At 42.1% G+C, this 11709-nt stretch overlaps 1 protein-coding gene across 1 annotated transcript in view; it reads right to left on the bottom strand.

The window, feature by feature from the left end:
* Positions 1 to 3569, bottom strand: part of CELF1 (CUGBP Elav-like family member 1) — a 67599-nt gene extending 64030 nt beyond the window's left edge. Inside the window, exon 1 of the mRNA XM_025216678.1 lies at positions 3470 to 3569. The gene's annotated coding sequence lies outside the window, so the exon portion shown is untranslated. The remainder of the gene's footprint in view (positions 1 to 3469) is intronic.
* Positions 3570 to 11709: the final 8140 nt, after the last annotated feature.

The raw sequence follows: 11709 nt of genomic DNA, 5'->3' as shown, positions 1-11709 counted from the left end.
GGGGAAACAGGGACAGGACTCTCTTTACTGCAGTGACCCAGTACCGCTGCATTCAACTGCATTTTTGGTCTGAGAATGTATCGACACTTTGGGAAACACTAGAAACATTCAGATGCTTGTTTGCAGTTTCATGCATGTTTTTGTTCATTCTTCACTTGTATGTTTCTCTGGCTACTCTCTTCATTCACTTTTTTCTGCAGGGCATAATGTGACATTAGTTGGATTCTACTGTTAACAGAAGAAGGAGACTGGAGAAACTTCATGTCAAAACAAGTGCTATAAATATAGCTATTGGCTGAACCTCTTAACGAGGAATCAAAGCAGCTACAAAATCCTCTTACCCCTTTCACAGGATTCTAGGAGACTACACCATTGTTTACTGTAAAAAAATAAAGTGTGTGCATGCAAGGGAGAGGGGGTGATCAAGAGTCAGGGCATGATGGTCCAAATGCCACGATTCCATCTTCTCTGCCCTGAAAACAGTAGTGGGCCTTCCAACTTTTCCCAAAACGTGCAGAGTCCTGCTGTCACATCTGCATTACACATCAAGTCAGGTACTGAATTTTTTATACATTCTGTAGGAGTTAGTCATTACGTCTCTACTGCACATTCCCATACAGTGGTAAATGTACTTGCAATCTCCTACTGATCCTTCACACCTCCCATTTAATTTCTGGAGACTTCTCCGCCCCCCTCTGCCCCAAAAAATTGATATCAGCATGCAAAAGAGGTAAGACTGAAATGCTAAGAAAAATAATCAATAGAAATATACTAAGAGTACCAGAGTCCAGTACTGAAGTCCCCACATTTAATTTTCCATAGATTTGTCCTGTTTAAATATAAAATTGCCTAAGTGATGAGATTCTCTTGAGAAAAATATTTAACTTGGTAATAAGTCTCATTGTCAGTGTGTTTACCCTAACATTCATCTTCATTACCTTTTGTTCAGTTTCATTCCACTACTCCTAATTATACCTTTTAGAAAATTCCTCACCATCCATGGGCTGCTTTTTAATACTTGCATACAACTCTGCTCCACTACTCGACTGACCTATATAAATTTAATTCTTCTAAATTCTTCCTCAAAAGTCATCGTTTTAGCCTTCATTTATGTGCACAAGTTAATTCAGCTTGAATCCTGAATCTCATTTTTCCTTAATTAATGAAGATTTAATAAACTGAACACAAGTCACAACCTGTTAACTGCATAACAAAACATATAAACACACATACGTGTTTATTATAGCCCTTTTCAGGCAATAACAGGAACAATACTGGGAACAATAACAGCTTCTAAATTATTGGAGAACATTAGTAGCCAGAAGAAAACTAGAAATAAGCCTTCCCCTGGAACTCTGGAACTTCCATTTCAAAACACGCTAGACAGAAGTTAAATTCCTGTTCACTTCCTGCTTTGATATGCCCATCTCTAAGAACAAGACATGAAAAAAAACATTCTAATAGATCCAGAATATGCTTGTGGGCATTCTCCCTCAAGACTGAAGCCCAACATACTTTTTCATGTAGGATTTTCTGCTTATCAATACCTAAGCATTATGCTATGCTAAGTGGCTCTTTTGAGCCTCTAAAAATAAGGATAACTCCAAGCAGCTGCCTTTGACCCAAAAGGCCAAAGAAACAAGGCTGATTTTACTGCAGAGGAAGGTTGTTCAAAGCACCTTCTTTCCATAAAACGAAGCTTTCTAAAGCTAGACCTTGCCTTGCTTGTCTGCTCCACTGCCTTTGATGAACAGATATTTTCCTATCACACTACCCAAGATAAGCATCTTGATTCTTATCACAGGCTATACTGATGAATAAGAGACTTCTCAGTGGTCATTTCCAAAGAGTGGCATTTAGACCTACTTCTGCTTTCCTTACAAGGTTAAGGCTGAAGGTAAAAAGGATACTTTTGAAGCATTTTAAAGGCCAGAGAATAGAGGAGCTTGGTAATCCTGTAGTACCCTGGACCAGCAGTTCCATTGGTAATGTCCCAGTTTTTAATTCTAATTTGTATTTTAAACAAGCACCTGTTCCAATTCAATCTTTAGTACTTTGCTCTTCTAAAACAAATGAAGGAGGGTGGGACAGTTGTGGGAGACAGGAAATGGGCAAACAGAAAAAGCAAAAGGTAACAGCTGCAAAAAGATATGGTAACTGAAAGACACTTCAGGTTCTTTGGCACTTGCAAAGAGGAGGGCGTAGCACCTCAGAAGCCATGTATGCAACATGAATGTCAAAGAACTGCCACATGAAAAGGGCACAACTGCTAGCATGTGTCTACATTTTGCCATCAACAAAGATCCAACCCAGTCACAACACAAAGCCACCTCAGGAATAGGTTTACAGAGAGATGATATTCCATCACATACGGTGGATACGATTTAAATCATGATTTAAATGATCATTGATTTTTATCTACCCTGCCATAACATCAATGGCACACTCTCCTGTTTTAATCATATTTTAGACACTGCTGCAGCAGCCTGAGTCCCTTCACCTCCAGAACATTCTTGTTTTCTCTGTACGGGGGGAGGGAGACAGGCCCCAATCTCAAACACTGGGAACAGGCTGGGGACACTGAAATGCTAGGAAAGAAATCAATTCATTCCAGGTCTCTTCAGAGACCTAAGGAAAGTCATAGCAAAAACCTGTCCCTTTACTCTGCGAGAAGGACACAGCAGAAACATTCTATAGCCAAACTTAAGAGGCTTGGGGCCTGATCTCCACAGGCATACAACATCCATAACTCCAAAAGAAGTCAGCGGAAGTTGCAAATGTTTTAGCCTTGAGCCTCAGGAAATGTTTTCAAAATTTCCCACCGTTGCTAATCACTGGCCTAGCTGCTGCCACTATTTTCTGCATCATTTCACTAACTTTGCTAAGAGCATGTTTTATCAACACTGTTTACCATGCTGTCACCAGCTCAACTGAACCAGTATCAAAGACAACCATCTTTTCAAAGATAGCCCCAGCGTAAACAGGGCTTTAGAGAAAGGTTAATATAAATGCAGAGCCAGAGAAAGCAGTTAGTTTCTAGCTCTTCCAAATAAGGCATTCTGTATAGCCTCAACGGCCAGCATGCATCTACACTGTATCTCCTTATTCAAAACTAGGCTGGGTAGGGTCTAGTTTATCATTAATCCCCCCTACCCATAACAGGTAAACAGCACATGGATCTTCTAGTATAGAATCTAGATTTCACTAATCTTCATGGCAGGCAGTGACAACAGCTTTTCTTGGGCAGGGTCTAGCATCTTACTAATCCCAGTTGTCAAGGCTGGCAGAGTCAACAAAGTGCCCCAGAGAAGTGCAGTGCTCCTCTTGGAGTCTGTAGCACCTTTCTGATGTAAGTACTCACCCTTTACAGTTGCCCAACAAGGCAACTTCACACCCTCCTCCACTCCCAGTCCTAAATCCCAACTTCCATGAATTGCAATTTACAGAAGAACCCCAACAAACAGATCACCTTTCCACTTGGAACGTCAGTCCTCCCCAGAGACGCAGAGACAAACAGACAGATTGACGGACGCAAGGACAGAGACTGCAAGCCCTGGCTCACAATTCTGATCGGCAAATGCCGAGTGTGCACAAGGCAAGCCACACTGCCTAGCTAGCTAGGGTGCTGCTGCTGCTGCTGTATAAATATAGAAAGCAGAAAGTGGAACGACAGCTCCAGCAGACCAGATTCTGCTTAGCTCTCTCAGAGAGAGGAGGAGGGAGCTGAACTGCTCTACCCATAAATGGTTGCTGAAAGGGGCCATTACTAAGACAAGTTCCTTCACACTCATTCACTGTCATACAGTGCTGGAGAAGAAAAATAATTAAGGTGCACAAAAAAGATGTTCCATTCTGACTTTTACTTTAAGTATAATTTAGCGGAGTTCATTTTAGTTATAAAGAAGTTTTCAATATCCACAACCAAACAAAATCCTCACAGTACCAGCTCTGGAAAAATAAAACTTAATTACAGGAAACATTTTCCAATTTATCAACATTTATCAATGTTTAAAAATTACCATCTGATCTGCACAGGTCATACTTTCCAAGTTGCTTTAGAAGCACCTGCCAACTCACCTACCTGGATAATTTTCTAACTGATCTGTAGCAATAATTTTGGTGTATCTATGTTGATACTTTTCTAAACTGGCTACTACACATTTTCCTTGTGGTTAGCACAAAGAAAACCTCTAGTTTGGTTACTACAGCTTAATTGTGAAAATACAACAATCAATATAACCTCTTATTTTTGCAACTGAACAGTCAAAACTGCATTTTGCACTTCAAAAGAATAAATACAAAATCCTCTCCCTGACAAGCTTGCTTAATCATTTTAATTAGTCATGCCTAGCTAACTAACCAAGAATATAACTTACTGTGAAAAAAAAGAGTAGCAGGTAACTGTGCTCTCTATTTTTAAATTATGCTAAATGCTGTACAATTTAAATACATGGGCTGGGTACTGAGACTCACAAACAAGAAAAAAAAGAGGAAGAAAAAAGAGCAAATTATTTTGTTTTTTAAAATTAACTTATTAGTGAGCCAACAGAAATGATTTTTTTGGAAAGGCTACAATAAGAAGAGGCAGGCAGCTTGGCAGGAAAGTTTAGAAAAAGTGTTCTGTGAGTAACAGTGTAAGAATGCTATAGCTATGTTAAAGAAAAGTATTTATTTTATATTAAAGCTACCTTCAGGAAGTATTGAAACAGAACTATATTTAGGGCTCTAAATTACTTTTCTACTTCTGGAAAACCACCATATGGATCACCCTCTAACCACCAAAAGCAGTATCCACTGACATCCTAAACCCCATGATGTATAATTTTGCAAAGGTATGAAAGCATGACTAGGTGTCCACTCTGCACATTTCCTCATGTGGTAAGATCTCTCAGCCTCCAAACGCACCACCAGTCTCAGCAAGTGGGCCTTGATGTTGATTGCCAGATATACATTCCTTGATTTGCAGGCTTCACCAATGCAATGTCTCAACCACTTTGAAATACTGAATTAAATACTTTATTTTTGTTCCACACCTCTAAAATACCAATGGCTAGCATGTACTATTAAACCTTCTCTCTTGGAAGCTTTAGTTTTGGGCAAAAGTAGAGAAGCACAATTCCTTGGTGTTATGTAACACTAAGTTTAATTTATGAAGGAGGTCAGGTGCATGTGAAGGACCCACCTTAGTACTGTGAAACATCCAAGCAGAGGTAAGGGCTACTAAGAGGTCCAGACTGAAATGAAACACCCAGATACATTCTTGAGAGACTCAAATGAATACAGTCAAGGTGTTACACTTTACCATGGCACCTCAATTTTGTTCTTAATGAACCTTAAAAAAATGAGTTATGAATACAGCTCTGGGGTGATGCTTGATGTCTAAGCACAAAGAAATTCTCTGCCTGTGAAAGAAAGTGTGCTAGATACTGTAGCTTCATGATATTTTAACAGTGAAACACGTATCTTTATTCAAATGATCCCTGAAGAACTCCTAACTCTGTGACAGAAAGCAAAGCTAGAAACAAACATTTATTGCATCACTTCTATGAACTTCAGCCAGATTCTAGAATAAGAAGAATTATCTCTGATCCACACACAAAGTTGCTCTGGTTTAAATAAAATAGTGAATTTAAACCAATTTAGTTAAAGCTATACAACCCCTTGCAGGCATTTGTACTCATTTAAACCTGGTTATTATCAGGTTAGCTTATTTTTGGTAAATTTACAAATGGAAGCCAAAACAGTATAGCCTATTTTAAAACCACATTAGCATATTGTTGACACAAACTTTAGACGATCAGAAATGATGTAGAATGCATGCTGAAGGTTTAGTTTTAAACATACAAATAATCTTTATAGAGTTATACCTTCTATATCAGCATATTATAACTGCCTAACTTTGCTAATGCCTTGTCCAAGCTTTCCCAGAAGCCTCTGGTGTTATTCTTAATGGAGGCATGAAAACAAGAGTCTTAAAGAATTCCTGGAACCCAGTTAGTGTAAATAAGACTAGTTGGTGCCATCAAGGCTAGGAAGCCCCAGACAGTGGTTATTTAGCCAGGTACATATCAAAGATAAGAAAGACTCCGCAATTTTTTTTTTAAGAGCAAAATCTTGCTCAGAGTAAAAGCTTGTTTAATTGATAACTTCCAAGGATCTATTAAGAAACAAGTTTGGATTGGTTCTTAAAGGTCCAGAAAGCAAAGCATCATCCTGAAATCTCTAGCCTTTTGTCTACTAACTTCTCCTATAAAAGGCCTTCAGAGAGACTCAGGAAGAAGGAAAACAGCCTTCTTATGATTATCCATCATTACTGTATTCTTCAACCCCAGGAAAAAGAATAGGAGGGAATTTTGGTAAGAAACGTATGCCCAGTACTTTCTTATACTACTTATTTTAACAGAAAGTAATGAATCACATGCCTTATGGAAATGAAGTCCAATTGGGTTGCCTGGACAGTCTCTTCACGAATACATTTATTTAAAAAAAGGTGATAATGAGGTGGGACGGGTCATTTTGATAATCAGCAAATAATCAATTCCTGTCCATTAAGTAATTATATGCAAGACAGAAACACTGATTTAATGCTTTAAATTTAAGTTAAACCAGTAACACTTGTAAAGGCACCTAGGAAAACTTCCACTTGGGTTGTACACAGTCTAAGTGGAACACCTTCAAAGTATCCACCTTCATATGAGGTTTGTCAAAAATTATGCAGTTAGTCACTGGTATTCCGCCTTTATCTAAAAACCTGACCCTTGGGAGAGCAGATCCTTTCTAAAAGAAAAGGAAATATGGTTAGGCCAGCCTATAGTCAAGGAACTAGAGAACAGGTGCCTTCTTGGCCAATACAAAGTCACTAATATTACTTGCGCCTTCTCCTTTGTGAGCCTGACCGTATGAGAACATACATATAGAAAGCCTACTGACCAGGTACAGCAGAAAGGTCTTAGACTCTCTTTTTCCTTCAAAAGGAGGGGGAACTTGCAGTGAGGCTGTAAAATTCCTTGCTAGGAGCTGAAACACAGCAGTCTGAAGACTTCCCTCCAACTGATCTACATCCTCTGCTTAGCTAGATAGCCACGATGCTCTTCCTTTTACTAAGATCAGATGGACTAGAGCAGTGATTCTCAACCACTTTTGTACCAGGATCTACTTGCAAACACTGATGGCCAGTCTCGATGCGTTGCCCTTCACACTCCTGACCTGCCGCCCCCAGTGTGGGGCAGGGGATGGGTGTCTGAAGCAGGGTGAGGTGTATGTGGAGCATGGCCCCCCCCCCATGCAGGCTGGAACTCTGCAAGCCTGCAAGGGAAAAGTCACTTCCCCAAGTTTTTATTCTTTAAAGGAGAATCCATTTGTAAAGTTTGTCTGCAACCCTTTCATACATTCTTGCGAAGTACTTCTGGGTGGCGACCCATTGGTTAAGAAACACGGGACTAGAGGTTCTATTGTGCCCAGCACATTAGAAGGTGGATTTCTAGGAGGCACAGAACTTTGGCGTTAATCAGTTTATACTATTTCCTCTCCTGGTGTGTCCAAATTCCCTGAATGGACCTCATCACCATGTTAGCTGCCAAACCTCTGAACCTGGCACCAAGTAGAAAAACCACCCATGTCCAGTTTTTGTGCAGGACACTGCAGAAAAAACTATCACTACAGAATCATCTTACACAGGCAAGATGAATTCTCTTGACAGGATGGCCTACACTGAATGGAAGGAAGGACATGAAGAAAAACTGAAGAGATCATGCATGCACAATTATCCACTACAGTGTGTACACCAAGGGTATCAAAGATGTTGCCTGGGGACCGGATCCAGCCCATGGATCTTGAACTGACCCCATGTGGCATGTGCTGGCCCTGACCCCAGCCCTGCATGCAGCACATGGAGCTTGTCTGGCATGTGCTACGTGACTTGCTGGACTGGCCCCGTGCAATGGTTCTAGAGCCAGATCAGGCCCACAGACCGTCCCTGCATGACAGGGTCAGTGTGTAGAGATGGTCCAGTGGGAGCACCACATGCAGTGTGAGCTCCAGGCTGGTCCCATATGCCACAGGCAGCTCTAGACCAGGACCGGCCCATGCTGCATGTAGCATACAGGGCTGGACCTGGCATGTGCATGTGGCACCCTGTCAGACTGGCCCTGCGTGCTACCTCCAGGGCTGGTCTGCATCAGGGCTACAAGTCTAGACCCACGCATCAGAGCTAGCATGCCACAGCATTCTGGCGAGGCACCCATGCAGCCTGCACCCCATGCTGGCTCTGCATGCAAGCCCTGAAACCAGTGCCAAGGCATACGCTGCATGAACTGCCTATGCCACACTGGCCCGCCACACTGATTCCAGTGCATACGGCTGGTCTGTGGGTCTGATCCAGCTCACAGGCCAGCCCCATGCCCTTCACCTGACCCATGAAGCTAGATGAGTTTGACACCCCTTGTGTACACACATCACCAGTAACAAGACAAAGTGGAATATCCTGACTGACTTTTTTACAACTAAAGAATTCACTTTAGCACTTGTGAAATCTTGAGACTGAAACTGTAAGTCTATATCTACCTGCAGGTGAACTGTCTATACAGCAGGACTGTATAGATTTGGCCCACAGAGCTGCTCTATCCAGCCTGCTGGGCTAGTGGTGGGCAACCAGAAGACATGGCCCATTGCAGAATTCAGGGCCCCGCTAGCTCTGGCCATCGGCAGTGAACTCCTCATTGCTTCCACCACTGCGGCCACCCGTACTGGCTATGCCCCATAAGGAGCCCTGCACTCGGATCCAGATCAGGGCCCCAAGTGAGTCTGGCAACCCTGTTATAAAGAATTATCAGTTCATTATTCCTATTTCAGAGAATTCCTGAGGATTTGTTTTTTGATGGAACCCCTACCAACAGTCACTGAACACTGGAGAGAGATGAACCCCTTCCTGCCAGAAGGTGGTTGCCAAGACAATAAATTACTTTTTAAATAGCCTGAAGGAGTGGCAAATCAAAAGACAAGGAGCAATACCGGCACTGAAGAGGCTGAAAGGCAAATGGGGCTGTTTGTGCCTGAGTTTGCCAAGTAGGACAGAGGTGTGCATTTTACTAGTCTACTGATGTCAGAAATTGTCCTTTGTAGACAGGGTGGACTGTGACATTTCTATTTTAAATCTTTGCATCTCCCCCAAAATGTTAGGAGATCTTTAAACTGAGCACTTGTCAACCGCCTCCTCATTTCTTCTCAACTAGGAATAAATTCAAGTACAGTCCTTATCCCCTTCCTGGGACTGGTTTTACTGTTCTAATGTGAAAAAGAATGAAGGATAGCTCATTACACTTGCCTTTTTTGCTGAGGGTTCTTGAAAGAGGGAGAAAAGGATAAATTAGGAAGGAAGCAAACTGATCAGACAAAGTACATGCACTCCTTTGACCATCACCAGCTCTCACTTCTCACCGGTAATTCATGAAAAGCCAGGAGGCAATCATGCACATGATGGTCCTTCCCAGTCCAGTCTGCTTCAGCAGTGACTCGTATATTATAAATTAAAAGACTAGATATCATGTTAGATGACACCTCTCTGAATGACTGTTTCTGATTTTAAAACTTGGACGCTCTTTCTTTTGAGTACCTGGGATTCTAGCCTAGTGTGAAGTCTTGGAAACCTTGAAAGAAGTGCATGGTCTGGAATAGATTCCATATTACCTCCTGTGACACAAGCAGTCTCAGAAACTGAGGAAAAATGAGTCAGGAACAGGAGAATGGGAGGGGCAGGTGGCAGAGGAACAAAGGGAAGAGAGCTAGGATGGGACTAGAAACAAGCAAGGGTGAAACTGTGGATGGTCTCACAATCCAAACCTATAAATCAAAGCCTTTTTGGCATCCTGCTAAACTCCTGACCCCCATAAGATACTGTGCTAGGATCTCCACAGAAAAGGTTATGCAGTATAAAGAATTATTTCCTTAAAGCACTGTTCTATTAAACTTTTGCCATGGTGAAAACTAACTTTTTTCCTGTTACAGTATTTATTTTATTTTCCATAGCCAGTTTCTAACCCACCACCACCTTGTTTTATCTTTTACCTCATGATTACTCAACTTCTTTAAGATCTCCTTGTGAGAGACTTTATAAATTCCAGCAGCTCTCCTTTATTCACAATACCATAACCAAATGTTCTAAAAGATTAGGGGGCAGGAAAGCAACCTTTTAAGAGTAGTGAGCCAAATTAATGAAGCTCACACTGAGAACACTTTAGCAGAGAATGATATAAGGAATCTGTTTAGGGATGCAGACTGGAGGATACATAGAGTGAAAGCATGAAGCCATATTCCCTGATCCTGTAACCCTGAGTGAAAGAGCAAAATACTGGCAGCGCACACACAAAAAAAGAAATGAAAGAGACTGCAAGAAACTAAGGAAAGGGACATAAAAAAGGATGCAATAAGTTTTGCACGGACAGAAATGTGACAGCTACCTATAGTTCTTTCTGCCACAGAAAGAAACTAGAACATGGTTCTTCCTATTAGTAGCTATTGTATTTGCAGCCAGGACAGAACACTCCAACTACATTCATATAACTACCTGCACAGCTTTCCTTCCCCTCTGTACAAGAGAATACCCAGAATGCACTCTACCATGTGCTGATATTGCCATTATCTGTGCATTTCTGCCAGGCATTGAGATAACTGCACAGATCTTCCCAGAATGCACTGACAGTCATGGTTAGGTGGCATGGAAGGTACAGATGCTGAAATATCAGCAACATTAGCAGAAAAGATACTGTAGGAACACAAGTGAACACTGTTATTTGTAACTAATATGCCTCTAACCAGTTCTAAAAATCAGTTAAAAACTGTGAGATATGGGCAGCTTTGTGATGGATGTGTACTGTGGAAAGAGCTGTCATTGCCATTGCTGACTATTATAGATGTGGATTCCTGAAACGGTTCTAGGAAGAGCAGCACCACACTTTGCTCTGACAGAAAACCAGCACGAGCCTCATGTAACATCACTGAGCATGAGAACAAGTGTGGATTTACTACAGAAATGAGAGGATCACAGTTCAGTAAACTCCATTTGACGAACTGGTCTACAGTGACCTATATCACCTATGCAGTTTGGCTATTACAGGTCTCAGACAGTAACACTCAGAAGCCTAAATAAGTGGGAGAAAAGATGCACTGCAACATGTTCAGCAAAACCAATCTCTGGTCAACTTCTCACCAGAAGCTTATGCCAGAGGCAAAGCCCCCCCTGCCCCCCAACTCCTCTTTCTTCAATATCCAGCACATCCATCGACTACACCTGTGGCAGAATCCGAACACAAGTCTCTGATGCCCAGTGCCCACTGACACAATTCAAGGACAGTGCCTGTGAATTTCACAGGGAAAGACGACCTGCCCTGCCAATCCCCTAGAACATAGCAAGCTAACCCTTCAGTGCCACATCTCACTGTGGCCTCACCTTTTAACCTCCACCTCAGTAACGCGCCCCCCGCCACCTTAGATCCCGCTTACTCTTATCTCTGCTCTAAATTTTTCTTATTCCTGACGACTTCCCTTCCCCCCGAGGTTCCTTATATCTTCTCTCCCGTCCCCCCAAGCCTCCCTTCACTATGTACTTAATCCGCTTTTTCTTGCCCGGGCTCCCTGGGAGCCGCCCGGCCCGGCAGCGGCCGCGGAGACCCACCCCCCGGACACCGGCAGGTCCGCACCAGCCCGGCGGCTCTA

This window comes from Alligator sinensis, unplaced genomic scaffold, assembly GCF_000455745.1.
Source record: "Alligator sinensis unplaced genomic scaffold, ASM45574v1 scaffold686_1, whole genome shotgun sequence".
Classification (NCBI taxonomy): Eukaryota; Metazoa; Chordata; order Crocodylia; family Alligatoridae; genus Alligator; species Alligator sinensis.
The sequence above is the reverse complement of the archived record's forward strand: the minus strand, read 5'-3'. Positions and strand labels throughout refer to the sequence as shown.